The sequence below is a fragment of the Salminus brasiliensis genome, chromosome 13 (genome assembly GCF_030463535.1).
Source record: "Salminus brasiliensis chromosome 13, fSalBra1.hap2, whole genome shotgun sequence".
NCBI classification, from domain to species: Eukaryota; Metazoa; Chordata; class Actinopteri; order Characiformes; family Bryconidae; genus Salminus; species Salminus brasiliensis.
This window is the reverse complement of record NC_132890.1, coordinates 13,152,317-13,170,111: the sequence shown is the minus strand read 5'-3', so window position 1 is coordinate 13,170,111 and position 17,795 is coordinate 13,152,317. Positions and strand designations below refer to the sequence as shown.

Here is a 17,795-nt window from a genome sequence, read left to right as displayed (position 1 = left end):
TTAAACGGCATCTGACGCTGAAATGTTTCGACTCTGAAGACTCCAAAGGCCGTATGAAATGTAACACAAGGACGTACATGTAAAAGAAAGGGTAATGCGTTGTAGATTTGTGAAAGCGTAAAGTAAGATGGAGTAAAAGTAAGAAAAGCAAGTGAAAGAATGTGCATGTAAGTGCTTGAGGATGGCAAAAGCTTACAGCACCTGGTATTCCCAGGCGGTCTCCCATCCAAGTACTAACCAGGCCCGACCCTGCTTAGCTTCCGAGATCAGACGAGATCGGGCGTGCTCAGGGTGGTATGGCCGTAAGCGAGAGCACTGCTTCCACTCAGCCTATTTATAAGCATGCGGCAAAAGACGGCTGCCTTTTCCACACTACAGGGGACACACATTTACTCGCCCTCCTTTCTTACTTCCAAAGCAACCCCACCAAGCTCATTCAAACCAATCACACATTTCATTGCTCTCTCCTGTCCTCCTTCTCTTTTCACAAAAAAAATAAAACAACAAAACTTGCTCTTTTGGCTGACACTTGAACATTCAGCAACAAAGGCTAACGCCGGCCGCCAGACTCGGCCTTGTCAACATAAAAGTCACATAAGCCACATGAGTCGAATGGGCTTGTGAAACGGGACAATTACAAAATCACAAATCTTTCTCAACTGTCTTGGCTCCTTTTATTTACACCCCTAAATTCCACATACTAAGGTACAACAGGAATACGGGATAAATGCAGAGGCTACTTCCTACCAATATGGAAGCCGGGCAAAAAAAAAAAAAGAAAAAAGCTCACGCTAGCACGCCGGGCGAAGCATCGCTCTGAGATGAGTTGCGAGTCGCAGGGATGCCGGTGAAGCAGGCTCGGGCTGAGTGGGCCAGCCAGCCTTTTGACTTAGGGAAGTGGCGTCGCCATGTCAAGTTCAAAGAACTCTGTGAAGCTTTAGGGGGACAAAAGAACAACTGTTGTAGATGCAGGCAGGTCTGGGAGGAGAATTTTAAAAAAAACTCAATACAACTGGAAATCAGCCCCCCGAAACGAGAACGGGGACCCATGAATGGCGGCCCATGACTTGAGGTTGCGTGTAACGGTGAAATAAACATCACGGCTGTGACGAAACGGTGCTGTTATTGCCCCACGGCTCACTCCCTTTCGTGATGTGTTGCTTTAATGTGACCTAAGTAAGTGATCTAAATTAGCAGGTGTTTTTTTGTTTGTTTGTTTGTTTTTAACAGCAAATATTGGGCTTGTCCCACCCATGAGCTGCAACTGTGATTGGTTGTAGTTCTGCTCTGCGTTGACATCCTGTAACAGACTTTCCCCCCCATGTTGTCAGTTTCCTCAAACGTACACTGACCCCTACTGGCAGGCTTGGGTTACTTTTATCCACAGCATTCCCTCCACAGAGTTCTTGTTGAATATTTTCCAGTGTTTTGTTTTGAGAGCAACTGGCTATAATTAAGCCAAACTACAACTGATTGGTTTCCATCCCATGGCAGGCCATGCAGGTGGGCTTAAACGGCATCTGACGCTGAAATGTTTCGACTCTGAAGACTCCAAAGGCCGTATGAAATGTAACACAAGGACGTACATGTAAAAGAAAGGGTAATGCGTTGTAGATTTGTGAAAGCGTAAAGTAAGATGGAGTAAAAGTAAGAAAAGCAAGTGAAAGAATGTGCATGTAAGTGCTTGAGGATGGCAAAAGCTTACAGCACCTGGTATTCCCAGGCGGTCTCCCATCCAAGTACTAACCAGGCCCGACCCTGCTTAGCTTCCAAGATCAGACGAGATCGGGCGTGCTCAGGGTGGTATGGCCGTAAGCGAGAGCACTGCTTCCACTCAGCCTATTTATAAGCATGCGGCAAAAGACGGCTGCCTTTTCCACACTACAGGGGACACACATTTACTCGCCCTCCTTTCTTACTTCCAAAGCAACCCCACCAAGCTCATTCAAACCAATCACACATTTCATTGCTCTCTCCTGTCCTCCTTCTCTTTTCACAAAAAAAATAAAACAACAAAACTTGCTCTTTTGGCTGACACTTGAACATTCAGCAACAAAGGCTAACGCCGGCCGCCAGACTCGGCCTTGTCAACATAAAAGTCACATAAGCCACATGAGTCGAATGGGCTCGTGAAACGGGACAATTACAAAATCACAAATCTTTCTCAACTGTCTTGGCTCCTTTTATTTACACCCCTAAATTCCACATACTAAGGTACAACAGGAATACGGGATAAATGCAGAGGCTACTTCCTACCAATATGGAAGCCGGGCAAAAAAAAAAAAAGAAAAAAGCTCACGCTAGCACGCCGGGCGAAGCATCGCTCTGAGATGAGTTGCGAGTCGCAGGGATGCCGGTGAAGCAGGCTCGGGCTGAGTGGGCCAGCCAGCCTTTTGACTTAGGGAAGTGGCGTCGCCATGTCAAGTTCAAAGAACTCTGTGAAGCTTTAGGGGGACAAAAGAACAACTGTTGTAGATGCAGGCAGGTCTGGGAGGAGAATTTTAAAAAAAACTCAATACAACTGGAAATCAGCCCCCCGAAACGAGAACGGGGACCCATGAATGGCGGCCCATGACTTGAGGTTGCGTGTAACGGTGAAATAAACATCACGGCTGTGACGAAACGGTGCTGTTATTGCCCCACGGCTCACTCCCTTTCGTGATGTGTTGCTTTAATGTGACCTAAGTAAGTGATCTAAATTAGCAGGTGTTTTTTTGTTTGTTTGTTTGTTTTTAACAGCAAATATTGGGCTTGTCCCACCCATGAGCTGCAACTGTGATTGGTTGTAGTTCTGCTCTGCGTTGACATCCTGTAACAGACTTTCCCCCCCATGTTGTCAGTTTCCTCAAACGTACACTGACCCCTACTGGCAGGCTTGGGTTACTTTTATCCACAGCATTCCCTCCACAGAGTTCTTGTTGAATATTTTCCAGTGTTTTGTTTTGAGAGCAACTGGCTATAATTAAGCCAAACTACAACTGATTGGTTTCCATCCCATGGCAGGCCATGCAGGTGGGCTTAAACGGCATCTGACGCTGAAATGTTTCGACTCTGAAGACTCCAAAGGCCGTATGAAATGTAACACAAGGACGTACATGTAAAAGAAAGGGTAATGCGTTGTAGATTTGTGAAAGCGTAAAGTAAGATGGAGTAAAAGTAAGAAAAGCAAGTGAAAGAATGTGCATGTAAGTGCTTGAGGATGGCAAAAGCTTACAACACCTGGTATTCCCAGGTGGTCTCCCATCCAAGTACTAACCAGGCCCGACCCTGCTTAGCTTCCGAGATCAGACGAGATCTGGCGTGCTCAGGGTGGTATGGCCGTAAGCGAGAGCACTGCTTCCACTCAGCCTATTTATAAGCATGCGGCAAAAGACGGCTGCCTTTTCCACACTACAGGGGACACACATTTACTCGCCCTCCTTTCTTACTTCCAAAGCAACCCCACCAAGCTCATTCAAACCAATCACACATTTCATTGCTCTCTCCTGTCCTCCTTCTCTTTTCACAAAAAAAATAAAACAACAAAACTTGCTCTTTTGGCTGACACTTGAACATTCAGCAACAAAGGCTAACGCCGGCCGCCAGACTCGGCCTTGTCAACATAAAAGTCACATAAGCCACATGAGTCGAATGGGCTTGTGAAACGGGACAATTACAAAATCACAAATCTTTCTCAACTGTCTTGGCTCCTTTTATTTACACCCCTAAATTCCACATACTAAGGTACAACAGGAATACGGGATAAATGCAGAGGCTACTTCCTACCAATATGGAAGCCGGGCAAAAAAAAAAAAAGAAAAAAGCTCACGCTAGCACGCCGGGCGAAGCATCGCTCTGAGATGAGTTGCGAGTCGCAGGGATGCCGGTGAAGCAGGCTCGGGCTGAGTGGGCCAGCCAGCCTTTTGACTTAGGGAAGTGGCGTCGCCATGTCAAGTTCAAAGAACTCTGTGAAGCTTTAGGGGGACAAAAGAACAACTGTTGTAGATGCAGGCAGGTCTGGGAGGAGAATTTTAAAAAAAACTCAATACAACTGGAAATCAGCCCCCCGAAACGAGAACGGGGACCCATGAATGGCGGCCCATGACTTGAGGTTGCGTGTAACGGTGAAATAAACATCACGGCTGTGACGAAACGGTGCTGTTATTGCCCCACGGCTCACTCCCTTTCGTGATGTGTTGCTTTAATGTGACCTAAGTAAGTGATCTAAATTAGCAGGTGTTTTTTTGTTTGTTTGTTTGTTTTTAACAGCAAATATTGGGCTTGTCCCACCCATGAGCTGCAACTGTGATTGGTTGTAGTTCTGCTCTGCGTTGACATCCTGTAACAGACTTTCCCCCCCATGTTGTCAGTTTCCTCAAACGTACACTGACCCCTACTGGCAGGCTTGGGTTACTTTTATCCACAGCATTCCCTCCACAGAGTTCTTGTTGAATATTTTCCAGTGTTTTGTTTTGAGAGCAACTGGCTATAATTAAGCCAAACTACAACTGATTGGTTTCCATCCCATGGCAGGCCATGCAGGTGGGCTTAAACGGCATCTGACGCTGAAATGTTTCGACTCTGAAGACTCCAAAGGCCGTATGAAATGTAACACAAGGACGTACATGTAAAAGAAAGGGTAATGCGTTGTAGATTTGTGAAAGCGTAAAGTAAGATGGAGTAAAAGTAAGAAAAGCAAGTGAAAGAATGTGCATGTAAGTGCTTGAGGATGGCAAAAGCTTACAGCACCTGGTATTCCCAGGCGGTCTCCCATCCAAGTACTAACCAGGCCCGACCCTGCTTAGCTTCCGAGATCAGACGAGATCGGGCGTGCTCAGGGTGGTATGGCCGTAAGCGAGAGCACTGCTTCCACTCAGCCTATTTATAAGCATGCGGCAAAAGACGGCTGCCTTTTCCACACTACAGGGGACACACATTTACTCGCCCTCCTTTCTTACTTCCAAAGCAACCCCACCAAGCTCATTCAAACCAATCACACATTTCATTGCTCTCTCCTGTCCTCCTTCTCTTTTCACAAAAAAAATAAAACAACAAAACTTGCTCTTTTGGCTGACACTTGAACATTCAGCAACAAAGGCTAACGCCGGCCGCCAGACTCGGCCTTGTCAACATAAAAGTCACATAAGCCACATGAGTCGAATGGGCTTGTGAAACGGGACAATTACAAAATCACAAATCTTTCTCAACTGTCTTGGCTCCTTTTATTTACACCCCTAAATTCCACATACTAAGGTACAACAGGAATACGGGATAAATGCAGAGGCTACTTCCTACCAATATGGAAGCCGGGCAAAAAAAAAAAAAGAAAAAAGCTCACGCTAGCACGCCGGGCGAAGCATCGCTCTGAGATGAGTTGCGAGTCGCAGGGATGCCGGTGAAGCAGGCTCGGGCTGAGTGGGCCAGCCAGCCTTTTGACTTAGGGAAGTGGCGTCGCCATGTCAAGTTCAAAGAACTCTGTGAAGCTTTAGGGGGACAAAAGAACAACTGTTGTAGATGCAGGCAGGTCTGGGAGGAGAATTTTAAAAAAAACTCAATACAACTGGAAATCAGCCCCCCGAAACGAGAACGGGGACCCATGAATGGCGGCCCATGACTTGAGGTTGCGTGTAACGGTGAAATAAACATCACGGCTGTGACGAAACGGTGCTGTTATTGCCCCACGGCTCACTCCCTTTCGTGATGTGTTGCTTTAATGTGACCTAAGTAAGTGATCTAAATTAGCAGGTGTTTTTTTGTTTGTTTGTTTGTTTTTAACAGCAAATATTGGGCTTGTCCCACCCATGAGCTGCAACTGTGATTGGTTGTAGTTCTGCTCTGCGTTGACATCCTGTAACAGACTTTCCCCCCCATGTTGTCAGTTTCCTCAAACGTACACTGACCCCTACTGGCAGGCTTGGGTTACTTTTATCCACAGCATTCCCTCCACAGAGTTCTTGTTGAATATTTTCCAGTGTTTTGTTTTGAGAGCAACTGGCTATAATTAAGCCAAACTACAACTGATTGGTTTCCATCCCATGGCAGGCCATGCAGGTGGGCTTAAACGGCATCTGACGCTGAAATGTTTCGACTCTGAAGACTCCAAAGGCCGTATGAAATGTAACACAAGGACGTACATGTAAAAGAAAGGGTAATGCGTTGTAGATTTGTGAAAGCGTAAAGTAAGATGGAGTAAAAGTAAGAAAAGCAAGTGAAAGAATGTGCATGTAAGTGCTTGAGGATGGCAAAAGCTTACAGCACCTGGTATTCCCAGGCGGTCTCCCATCCAAGTACTAACCAGGCCCGACCCTGCTTAGCTTCCGAGATCAGACGAGATCGGGCGTGCTCAGGGTGGTATGGCCGTAAGCGAGAGCACTGCTTCCACTCAGCCTATTTATAAGCATGCGGCAAAAGACGGCTGCCTTTTCCACACTACAGGGGACACACATTTACTCGCCCTCCTTTCTTACTTCCAAAGCAACCCCACCAAGCTCATTCAAACCAATCACACATTTCATTGCTCTCTCCTGTCCTCCTTCTCTTTTCACAAAAAAAATAAAACAACAAAACTTGCTCTTTTGGCTGACACTTGAACATTCAGCAACAAAGGCTAACGCCGGCCGCCAGACTCGGCCTTGTCAACATAAAAGTCACATAAGCCACATGAGTCGAATGGGCTTGTGAAACGGGACAATTACAAAATCACAAATCTTTCTCAACTGTCTTGGCTCCTTTTATTTACACCCCTAAATTCCACATACTAAGGTACAACAGGAATACGGGATAAATGCAGAGGCTACTTCCTACCAATATGGAAGCCGGGCAAAAAAAAAAAAAGAAAAAAGCTCACGCTAGCACGCCGGGCGAAGCATCGCTCTGAGATGAGTTGCGAGTCGCAGGGATGCCGGTGAAGCAGGCTCGGGCTGAGTGGGCCAGCCAGCCTTTTGACTTAGGGAAGTGGCGTCGCCATGTCAAGTTCAAAGAACTCTGTGAAGCTTTAGGGGGACAAAAGAACAACTGTTGTAGATGCAGGCAGGTCTGGGAGGAGAATTTTAAAAAAAACTCAATACAACTGGAAATCAGCCCCCCGAAACGAGAACGGGGACCCATGAATGGCGGCCCATGACTTGAGGTTGCGTGTAACGGTGAAATAAACATCACGGCTGTGACGAAACGGTGCTGTTATTGCCCCACGGCTCACTCCCTTTCGTGATGTGTTGCTTTAATGTGACCTAAGTAAGTGATCTAAATTAGCAGGTGTTTTTTTGTTTGTTTGTTTGTTTTTAACAGCAAATATTGGGCTTGTCCCACCCATGAGCTGCAACTGTGATTGGTTGTAGTTCTGCTCTGCGTTGACATCCTGTAACAGACTTTCCCCCCCATGTTGTCAGTTTCCTCAAACGTACACTGACCCCTACTGGCAGGCTTGGGTTACTTTTATCCACAGCATTCCCTCCACAGAGTTCTTGTTGAATATTTTCCAGTGTTTTGTTTTGAGAGCAACTGGCTATAATTAAGCCAAACTACAACTGATTGGTTTCCATCCCATGGCAGGCCATGCAGGTGGGCTTAAACGGCATCTGACGCTGAAATGTTTCGACTCTGAAGACTCCAAAGGCCGTATGAAATGTAACACAAGGACGTACATGTAAAAGAAAGGGTAATGCGTTGTAGATTTGTGAAAGCGTAAAGTAAGATGGAGTAAAAGTAAGAAAAGCAAGTGAAAGAATGTGCATGTAAGTGCTTGAGGATGGCAAAAGCTTACAGCACCTGGTATTCCCAGGCGGTCTCCCTTCCAAGTACTAACCAGGCCCGACCCTGCTTAGCTTCCAAGATCAGACGAGATCGGGCGTGCTCAGGGTGGTATGGCCGTAAGCGAGAGCACTGCTTCCACTCAGCCTATTTATAAGCATGCGGCAAAAGACGGCTGCCTTTTCCACACTACAGGGGACACACATTTACTCGCCCTCCTTTCTTACTTCCAAAGCAACCCCACCAAGCTCATTCAAACCAATCACACATTTCATTGCTCTCTCCTGTCCTCCTTCTCTTTTCACAAAAAAAATAAAACAACAAAACTTGCTCTTTTGGCTGACACTTGAACATTCAGCAACAAAGGCTAACGCCGGCCGCCAGACTCGGCCTTGTCAACATAAAAGTCACATAAGCCACATGAGTCGAATGGGCTCGTGAAACGGGACAATTACAAAATCACAAATCTTTCTCAACTGTCTTGGCTCCTTTTATTTACACCCCTAAATTCCACATACTAAGGTACAACAGGAATACGGGATAAATGCAGAGGCTACTTCCTACCAATATGGAAGCCGGGCAAAAAAAAAAAGAAGAAAAAAGCTCACGCTAGCACGCCGGGCGAAGCATCGCTCTGAGATGAGTTGCGAGTCGCAGGGATGCCGGTGAAGCAGGCTCGGGCTGAGTGGGCCAGCCAGCCTTTTGACTTAGGGAAGTGGCGTCGCCATGTCAAGTTCAAAGAACTCTGTGAAGCTTTAGGGGGACAAAAGAACAACTGTTGTAGATGCAGGCAGGTCTGGGAGGAGAATTTTAAAAAAAACTCAATACAACTGGAAATCAGCCCCCCGAAACGAGAACGGGGACCCATGAATGGCGGCCCATGACTTGAGGTTGCGTGTAACGGTGAAATAAACATCACGGCTGTGACGAAACGGTGCTGTTATTGCCCCACGGCTCACTCCCTTTCGTGATGTGTTGCTTTAATGTGACCTAAGTAAGTGATCTAAATTAGCAGGTGTTTTTTTGTTTGTTTGTTTGTTTTTAACAGCAAATATTGGGCTTGTCCCACCCATGAGCTGCAACTGTGATTGGTTGTAGTTCTGCTCTGCGTTGACATCCTGTAACAGACTTTCCCCCCCATGTTGTCAGTTTCCTCAAACGTACACTGACCCCTACTGGCAGGCTTGGGTTACTTTTATCCACAGCATTCCCTCCACAGAGTTCTTGTTGAATATTTTCCAGTGTTTTGTTTTGAGAGCAACTGGCTATAATTAAGCCAAACTACAACTGATTGGTTTCCATCCCATGGCAGGCCATGCAGGTGGGCTTAAACGGCATCTGACGCTGAAATGTTTCGACTCTGAAGACTCCAAAGGCCGTATGAAATGTAACACAAGGACGTACATGTAAAAGAAAGGGTAATGCGTTGTAGATTTGTGAAAGCGTAAAGTAAGATGGAGTAAAAGTAAGAAAAGCAAGTGAAAGAATGTGCATGTAAGTGCTTGAGGATGGCAAAAGCTTACAGCACCTGGTATTCCCAGGCGGTCTCCCATCCAAGTACTAACCAGGCCCGACCCTGCTTAGCTTCCGAGATCAGACGAGATCTGGCGTGCTCAGGGTGGTATGGCCGTAAGCGAGAGCACTGCTTCCACTCAGCCTATTTATAAGCATGCGGCAAAAGACGGCTGCCTTTTCCACACTACAGGGGACACACATTTACTCGCCCTCCTTTCTTACTTCCAAAGCAACCCCACCAAGCTCATTCAAACCAATCACACATTTCATTGCTCTCTCCTGTCCTCCTTCTCTTTTCACAAAAAAAATAAAACAACAAAACTTGCTCTTTTGGCTGACACTTGAACATTCAGCAACAAAGGCTAACGCCGGCCGCCAGACTCGGCCTTGTCAACATAAAAGTCACATAAGCCACATGAGTCGAATGGGCTCGTGAAACGGGACAATTACAAAATCACAAATCTTTCTCAACTGTCTTGGCTCCTTTTATTTACACCCCTAAATTCCACATACTAAGGTACAACAGGAATACGGGATAAATGCAGAGGCTACTTCCTACCAATATGGAAGCCGGGCAAAAAAAAAAAAAGAAAAAAGCTCACGCTAGCACGCCGGGCGAAGCATCGCTCTGAGATGAGTTGCGAGTCGCAGGGATGCCGGTGAAGCAGGCTCGGGCTGAGTGGGCCAGCCAGCCTTTTGACTTAGGGAAGTGGCGTCGCCATGTCAAGTTCAAAGAACTCTGTGAAGCTTTAGGGGGACAAAAGAACAACTGTTGTAGATGCAGGCAGGTCTGGGAGGAGAATTTTAAAAAAAACTCAATACAACTGGAAATCAGCCCCCCGAAACGAGAACGGGGACCCATGAATGGCGGCCCATGACTTGAGGTTGCGTGTAACGGTGAAATAAACATCACGGCTGTGACGAAACGGTGCTGTTATTGCCCCACGGCTCACTCCCTTTCGTGATGTGTTGCTTTAATGTGACCTAAGTAAGTGATCTAAATTAGCAGGTGTTTTTTTGTTTGTTTGTTTGTTTTTAACAGCAAATATTGGGCTTGTCCCACCCATGAGCTGCAACTGTGATTGGTTGTAGTTCTGCTCTGCGTTGACATCCTGTAACAGACTTTCCCCCCCATGTTGTCAGTTTCCTCAAACGTACACTGACCCCTACTGGCAGGCTTGGGTTACTTTTATCCACAGCATTCCCTCCACAGAGTTCTTGTTGAATATTTTCCAGTGTTTTGTTTTGAGAGCAACTGGCTATAATTAAGCCAAACTACAACTGATTGGTTTCCATCCCATGGCAGGCCATGCAGGTGGGCTTAAACGGCATCTGACGCTGAAATGTTTCGACTCTGAAGACTCCAAAGGCCGTATGAAATGTAACACAAGGACGTACATGTAAAAGAAAGGGTAATGCGTTGTAGATTTGTGAAAGCGTAAAGTAAGATGGAGTAAAAGTAAGAAAAGCAAGTGAAAGAATGTGCATGTAAGTGCTTGAGGATGGCAAAAGCTTACAGCACCTGGTATTCCCAGGCGGTCTCCCATCCAAGTACTAACCAGGCCCCACCCTGCTTAGCTTCCGAGATCAGACGAGATCGGGCGTGCTCAGGGTGGTATGGCCGTAAGCGAGAGCACTGCTTCCACTCAGCCTATTTATAAGCATGCGGCAAAAGACGGCTGCCTTTTCCACACTACAGGGGACACACATTTACTCGCCCTCCTTTCTTACTTCCAAAGCAACCCCACCAAGCTCATTCAAACCAATCACACATTTCATTGCTCTCTCCTGTCCTCCTTCTCTTTTCACAAAAAAAATAAAACAACAAAACTTGCTCTTTTGGCTGACACTTGAACATTCAGCAACAAAGGCTAACGCCGGCCGCCAGACTCGGCCTTGTCAACATAAAAGTCACATAAGCCACATGAGTCGAATGGGCTCGTGAAACGGGACAATTACAAAATCACAAATCTTTCTCAACTGTCTTGGCTCCTTTTATTTACACCCCTAAATTCCACATACTAAGGTACAACAGGAATACGGGATAAATGCAGAGGCTACTTCCTACCAATATGGAAGCCGGGCAAAAAAAAAAAAAGAAAAAAGCTCACGCTAGCACGCCGGGCGAAGCATCGCTCTGAGATGAGTTGCGAGTCGCAGGGATGCCGGTGAAGCAGGCTCGGGCTGAGTGGGCCAGCCAGCCTTTTGACTTAGGGAAGTGGCGTCGCCATGTCAAGTTCAAAGAACTCTGTGAAGCTTTAGGGGGACAAAAGAACAACTGTTGTAGATGCAGGCAGGTCTGGGAGGAGAATTTTAAAAAAAACTCAATACAACTGGAAATCAGCCCCCCGAAACGAGAACGGGGACCCATGAATGGCGGCCCATGACTTGAGGTTGCGTGTAACGGTGAAATAAACATCACGGCTGTGACGAAACGGTGCTGTTATTGCCCCACGGCTCACTCCCTTTCGTGATGTGTTGCTTTAATGTGACCTAAGTAAGTGATCTAAATTAGCAGGTGTTTTTTTGTTTGTTTGTTTGTTTTTAACAGCAAATATTGGGCTTGTCCCACCCATGAGCTGCAACTGTGATTGGTTGTAGTTCTGCTCTGCGTTGACATCCTGTAACAGACTTTCCCCCCCATGTTGTCAGTTTCCTCAAACGTACACTGACCCCTACTGGCAGGCTTGGGTTACTTTTATCCACAGCATTCCCTCCACAGAGTTCTTGTTGAATATTTTCCAGTGTTTTGTTTTGAGAGCAACTGGCTATAATTAAGCCAAACTACAACTGATTGGTTTCCATCCCATGGCAGGCCATGCAGGTGGGCTTAAACGGCATCTGACGCTGAAATGTTTCGACTCTGAAGACTCCAAAGGCCGTATGAAATGTAACACAAGGACGTACATGTAAAAGAAAGGGTAATGCGTTGTAGATTTGTGAAAGCGTAAAGTAAGATGGAGTAAAAGTAAGAAAAGCAAGTGAAAGAATGTGCATGTAAGTGCTTGAGGATGGCAAAAGCTTACAGCACCTGGTATTCCCAGGCGGTCTCCCATCCAAGTACTAACCAGGCCCGACCCTGCTTAGCGTCCGAGATCAGACGAGATCGGGCGTGCTCAGGGTGGTATGGCCGTAAGCGAGAGCACTGCTTACACTCAGCCTATTTATAAGCATGCGGCAAAACACGGCTGCCTTTTCCACACTACAGGGGACACACATTTACTCGCCCTCCTTTCTTACTTCCAAAGCAACCCCACCAAGCTCATTCAAACCAATCACACATTTCATTGCTCTCTCCTGTCCTCCTTCTCTTTTCACAAAAAAAATAAAACAACAAAACTTGCTCTTTTGGCTGACACTTGAACATTCAGCAACAAAGGCTAACGCCGGCCGCCAGACTCGGCCTTGTCAACATAAAAGTCACATAAGCCACATGAGTCGAATGGGCTCGTGAAACGGGACAATTACAAAATCACAAATCTTTCTCAACTGTCTTGGCTCCTTTTATTTACACCCCTAAATTCCACATACTAAGGTACAACAGGAATACGGGATAAATGCAGAGGCTACTTCCTACCAATATGGAAGCCGGGCAAAAAAAAAAAAAGAAAAAAGCTCACGCTAGCACGCCGGGCGAAGCATCGCTCTGAGATGAGTTGCGAGTCGCAGGGATGCCGGTGAAGCAGGCTCGGGCTGAGTGGGCCAGCCAGCCTTTTGACTTAGGGAAGTGGCGTCGCCATGTCAAGTTCAAAGAACTCTGTGAAGCTTTAGGGGGACAAAAGAACAACTGTTGTAGATGCAGGCAGGTCTGGGAGGAGAATTTTAAAAAAAACTCAATACAACTGGAAATCAGCCCCCCGAAACGAGAACGGGGACCCATGAATGGCGGCCCATGACTTGAGGTTGCGTGTAACGGTGAAATAAACATCACGGCTGTGACGAAACGGTGCTGTTATTGCCCCACGGCTCACTCCCTTTCGTGATGTGTTGCTTTAATGTGACCTAAGTAAGTGATCTAAATTAGCAGGTGTTTTTTTGTTTGTTTGTTTGTTTTTAACAGCAAATATTGGGCTTGTCCCACCCATGAGCTGCAACTGTGATTGGTTGTAGTTCTGCTCTGCGTTGACATCCTGTAACAGACTTTCCCCCCCATGTTGTCAGTTTCCTCAAACGTACACTGACCCCTACTGGCAGGCTTGGGTTACTTTTATCCACAGCATTCCCTCCACAGAGTTCTTGTTGAATATTTTCCAGTGTTTTGTTTTGAGAGCAACTGGCTATAATTAAGCCAAACTACAACTGATTGGTTTCCATCCCATGGCAGGCCATGCAGGTGGGCTTAAACGGCATCTGACGCTGAAATGTTTCGACTCTGAAGACTCCAAAGGCCGTATGAAATGTAACACAAGGACGTACATGTAAAAGAAAGGGTAATGCGTTGTAGATTTGTGAAAGCGTAAAGTAAGATGGAGTAAAAGTAAGAAAAGCAAGTGAAAGAATGTGCATGTAAGTGCTTGAGGATGGCAAAAGCTTACAGCACCTGGTATTCCCAGGCGGTCTCCCATCCAAGTACTAACCAGGCCCGACCCTGCTTAGCTTCCGAGATCAGACGAGATCGGGCGTGCTCAGGGTGGTATGGCCGTAAGCGAGAGCACTGCTTCCACTCAGCCTATTTATAAGCATGCGGCAAAAGACGGCTGCCTTTTCCACACTACAGGGGACACACATTTACTCGCCCTCCTTTCTTACTTCCAAAGCAACCCCACCAAGCTCATTCAAACCAATCACACATTTCATTGCTCTCTCCTGTCCTCCTTCTCTTTTCACAAAAAAAATAAAACAACAAAACTTGCTCTTTTGGCTGACACTTGAACATTCAGCAACAAAGGCTAACGCCGGCCGCCAGACTCGGCCTTGTCAACATAAAAGTCACATAAGCCACATGAGTCGAATGGGCTCGTGAAACGGGACAATTACAAAATCACAAATCTTTCTCAACTGTCTTGGCTCCTTTTATTTACACCCCTAAATTCCACATACTAAGGTACAACAGGAATACGGGATAAATGCAGAGGCTACTTCCTACCAATATGGAAGCCGGGCAAAAAAAAAAAAAGAAAAAAGCTCACGCTAGCACGCCGGGCGAAGCATCGCTCTGAGATGAGTTGCGAGTCGCAGGGATGCCGGTGAAGCAGGCTCGGGCTGAGTGGGCCAGCCAGCCTTTTGACTTAGGGAAGTGGCGTCGCCATGTCAAGTTCAAAGAACTCTGTGAAGCTTTAGGGGGACAAAAGAACAACTGTTGTAGATGCAGGCAGGTCTGGGAGGAGAATTTTAAAAAAAACTCAATACAACTGGAAATCAGCCCCCCGAAACGAGAACGGGGACCCATGAATGGCGGCCCATGACTTGAGGTTGCGTGTAACGGTGAAATAAACATCACGGCTGTGACGAAACGGTGCTGTTATTGCCCCACGGCTCACTCCCTTTCGTGATGTGTTGCTTTAATGTGACCTAAGTAAGTGATCTAAATTAGCAGGTGTTTTTTTGTTTGTTTGTTTGTTTTTAACAGCAAATATTGGGCTTGTCCCACCCATGAGCTGCAACTGTGATTGGTTGTAGTTCTGCTCTGCGTTGACATCCTGTAACAGACTTTCCCCCCCATGTTGTCAGTTTCCTCAAACGTACACTGACCCCTACTGGCAGGCTTGGGTTACTTTTATCCACAGCATTCCCTCCACAGAGTTCTTGTTGAATATTTTCCAGTGTTTTGTTTTGAGAGCAACTGGCTATAATTAAGCCAAACTACAACTGATTGGTTTCCATCCCATGGCAGGCCATGCAGGTGGGCTTAAACGGCATCTGACGCTGAAATGTTTCGACTCTGAAGACTCCAAAGGCCGTATGAAATGTAACACAAGGACGTACATGTAAAAGAAAGGGTAATGCGTTGTAGATTTGTGAAAGCGTAAAGTAAGATGGAGTAAAAGTAAGAAAAGCAAGTGAAAGAATGTGCATGTAAGTGCTTGAGGATGGCAAAAGCTTACAGCACCTGGTATTCCCAGGCGGTCTCCCATCCAAGTACTAACCAGGCCCGACCCTGCTTAGCTTCCGAGATCAGACGAGATCGGGCGTGCTCAGGGTGGTATGGCCGTAAGCGAGAGCACTGCTTCCACTCAGCCTATTTATAAGCATGCGGCAAAAGACGGCTGCCTTTTCCACACTACAGGGGACACACATTTACTCGCCCTCCTTTCTTACTTCCAAAGCAACCCCACCAAGCTCATTCAAACCAATCACACATTTCATTGCTCTCTCCTGTCCTCCTTCTCTTTTCACAAAAAAAATAAAACAACAAAACTTGCTCTTTTGGCTGACACTTGAACATTCAGCAACAAAGGCTAACGCCGGCCGCCAGACTCGGCCTTGTCAACATAAAAGTCACATAAGCCACATGAGTCGAATGGGCTCGTGAAACGGGACAATTACAAAATCACAAATCTTTCTCAACTGTCTTGGCTCCTTTTATTTACACCCCTAAATTCCACATACTAAGGTACAACAGGAATACGGGATAAATGCAGAGGCTACTTCCTACCAATATGGAAGCCGGGCAAAAAAAAAAAAAGAAAAAAGCTCACGCTAGCACGCCGGGCGAAGCATCGCTCTGAGATGAGTTGCGAGTCGCAGGGATGCCGGTGAAGCAGGCTCGGGCTGAGTGGGCCAGCCAGCCTTTTGACTTAGGGAAGTGGCGTCGCCATGTCAAGTTCAAAGAACTCTGTGAAGCTTTAGGGGGACAAAAGAACAACTGTTGTAGATGCAGGCAGGTCTGGGAGGAGAATTTTAAAAAAAACTCAATACAACTGGAAATCAGCCCCCCGAAACGAGAACGGGGACCCATGAATGGCGGCCCATGACTTGAGGTTGCGTGTAACGGTGAAATAAACATCACGGCTGTGACGAAACGGTGCTGTTATTGCCCCACGGCTCACTCCCTTTCGTGATGTGTTGCTTTAATGTGACCTAAGTAAGTGATCTAAATTAGCAGGTGTTTTTTTGTTTGTTTGTTTGTTTTTAACAGCAAATATTGGGCTTGTCCCACCCATGAGCTGCAACTGTGATTGGTTGTAGTTCTGCTCTGCGTTGACATCCTGTAACAGACTTTCCCCCCCATGTTGTCAGTTTCCTCAAACGTACACTGACCCCTACTGGCAGGCTTGGGTTACTTTTATCCACAGCATTCCCTCCACAGAGTTCTTGTTGAATATTTTCCAGTGTTTTGTTTTGAGAGCAACTGGCTATAATTAAGCCAAACTACAACTGATTGGTTTCCATCCCATGGCAGGCCATGCAGGTGGGCTTAAACGGCATCTGACGCTGAAATGTTTCGACTCTGAAGACTCCAAAGGCCGTATGAAATGTAACACAAGGACGTACATGTAAAAGAAAGGGTAATGCGTTGTAGATTTGTGAAAGCGTAAAGTAAGATGGAGTAAAAGTAAGAAAAGCAAGTGAAAGAATGTGCATGTAAGTGCTTGAGGATGGCAAAAGCTTACAGCACCTGGTATTCCCAGGCGGTCTCCCATCCAAGTACTAACCAGGCCCGACCCTGCTTAGCTTCCGAGATCAGACGAGATCGGGCGTGCTCAGGGTGGTATGGCCGTAAGCGAGAGCACTGCTTCCACTCAGCCTATTTATAAGCATGCGGCAAAAGACGGCTGCCTTTTCCACACTACAGGGGACACACATTTACTCGCCCTCCTTTCTTACTTCCAAAGCAACCCCACCAAGCTCATTCAAACCAATCACACATTTCATTGCTCTCTCCTGTCCTCCTTCTCTTTTCACAAAAAAAATAAAACAACAAAACTTGCTCTTTTGGCTGACACTTGAACATTCAGCAACAAAGGCTAACGCCGGCCGCCAGACTCGGCCTTGTCAACATAAAAGTCACATAAGCCACATGAGTCGAATGGACTCGTGAAACGGGACAATTACAAAATCACAAATCTTTCTCAACTGTCTTGGCTCCTTTTATTTACACCCCTAAATTCCACATACTAAGGTACAACAGGAATACGGGATAAATGCAGAGGCTACTTCCTACCAATATGGAAGCCGGGCAAAAAAAAAAAAAGAAAAAAGCTCACGCTAGCACGCCGGGCGAAGCATCGCTCTGAGATGAGTTGCGAGTCGCAGGGATGCCGGTGAAGCAGGCTCGGGCTGAGTGGGCCAGCCAGCCTTTTGACTTAGGGAAGTGGCGTCGCCATGTCAAGTTCAAAGAACTCTGTGAAGCTTTAGGGGGACAAAAGAACAACTGTTGTAGATGCAGGCAGGTCTGGGAGGAGAATTTTAAAAAAAACTCAATACAACTGGAAATCAGCCCCCCGAAACGAGAACGGGGACCCATGAATGGCGGCCCATGACTTGAGGTTGCGTGTAACGGTGAAATAAACATCACGGCTGTGACGAAACGGTGCTGTTATTGCCCCACGGCTCACTCCCTTTCGTGATGTGTTGCTTTAATGTGACCTAAGTAAGTGATCTAAATTAGC

At 46.4% G+C, this 17,795-nt stretch overlaps 12 non-coding genes across 12 annotated transcripts; all 12 read right to left on the bottom strand.

Annotated features, from left to right (window-relative positions):
- Positions 1-189: 189 nt before the first annotated feature.
- On the bottom strand, positions 190-308 carry LOC140576097 (5S ribosomal RNA). The gene has a single exon (XR_011981330.1). It is a non-coding gene; the product is annotated as a 5S ribosomal RNA (ribosomal RNA).
- Positions 309-1,698: 1,390 nt separating this feature from the next.
- On the bottom strand, positions 1,699-1,817 carry LOC140575641 (5S ribosomal RNA). Its single transcript, XR_011980912.1, has one exon. It is a non-coding gene; the product is annotated as a 5S ribosomal RNA (ribosomal RNA).
- Positions 1,818-3,207: 1,390 nt separating this feature from the next.
- LOC140575794 (5S ribosomal RNA) lies at positions 3,208-3,326 on the bottom strand. The gene has a single exon (XR_011981055.1). It is a non-coding gene; the product is annotated as a 5S ribosomal RNA (ribosomal RNA).
- Positions 3,327-4,716: 1,390 nt separating this feature from the next.
- Positions 4,717-4,835, bottom strand: LOC140576096 (5S ribosomal RNA). Its single transcript, XR_011981329.1, has one exon. It is a non-coding gene; the product is annotated as a 5S ribosomal RNA (ribosomal RNA).
- Positions 4,836-6,225: 1,390 nt separating this feature from the next.
- Positions 6,226-6,344, bottom strand: LOC140576095 (5S ribosomal RNA). Its single transcript, XR_011981328.1, has one exon. It is a non-coding gene; the product is annotated as a 5S ribosomal RNA (ribosomal RNA).
- Positions 6,345-7,734: 1,390 nt separating this feature from the next.
- LOC140575798 (5S ribosomal RNA) lies at positions 7,735-7,853 on the bottom strand. Its single transcript, XR_011981058.1, has one exon. It is a non-coding gene; the product is annotated as a 5S ribosomal RNA (ribosomal RNA).
- A 1,391-nt stretch (positions 7,854-9,244) lies between these two features.
- On the bottom strand, positions 9,245-9,363 carry LOC140575673 (5S ribosomal RNA). Its single transcript, XR_011980942.1, has one exon. It is a non-coding gene; the product is annotated as a 5S ribosomal RNA (ribosomal RNA).
- A 1,390-nt stretch (positions 9,364-10,753) lies between these two features.
- On the bottom strand, positions 10,754-10,872 carry LOC140576401 (5S ribosomal RNA). Its single transcript, XR_011981616.1, has one exon. It is a non-coding gene; the product is annotated as a 5S ribosomal RNA (ribosomal RNA).
- Positions 10,873-12,262: 1,390 nt separating this feature from the next.
- LOC140576488 (5S ribosomal RNA) lies at positions 12,263-12,381 on the bottom strand. The gene has a single exon (XR_011981699.1). It is a non-coding gene; the product is annotated as a 5S ribosomal RNA (ribosomal RNA).
- Positions 12,382-13,771: 1,390 nt separating this feature from the next.
- Positions 13,772-13,890, bottom strand: LOC140576094 (5S ribosomal RNA). Its single transcript, XR_011981327.1, has one exon. It is a non-coding gene; the product is annotated as a 5S ribosomal RNA (ribosomal RNA).
- Positions 13,891-15,280: 1,390 nt separating this feature from the next.
- LOC140576093 (5S ribosomal RNA) lies at positions 15,281-15,399 on the bottom strand. The gene has a single exon (XR_011981326.1). It is a non-coding gene; the product is annotated as a 5S ribosomal RNA (ribosomal RNA).
- A 1,390-nt stretch (positions 15,400-16,789) lies between these two features.
- Positions 16,790-16,908, bottom strand: LOC140576092 (5S ribosomal RNA). The gene has a single exon (XR_011981325.1). It is a non-coding gene; the product is annotated as a 5S ribosomal RNA (ribosomal RNA).
- Between the last annotated feature and the right edge of the window lie 887 nt (positions 16,909-17,795).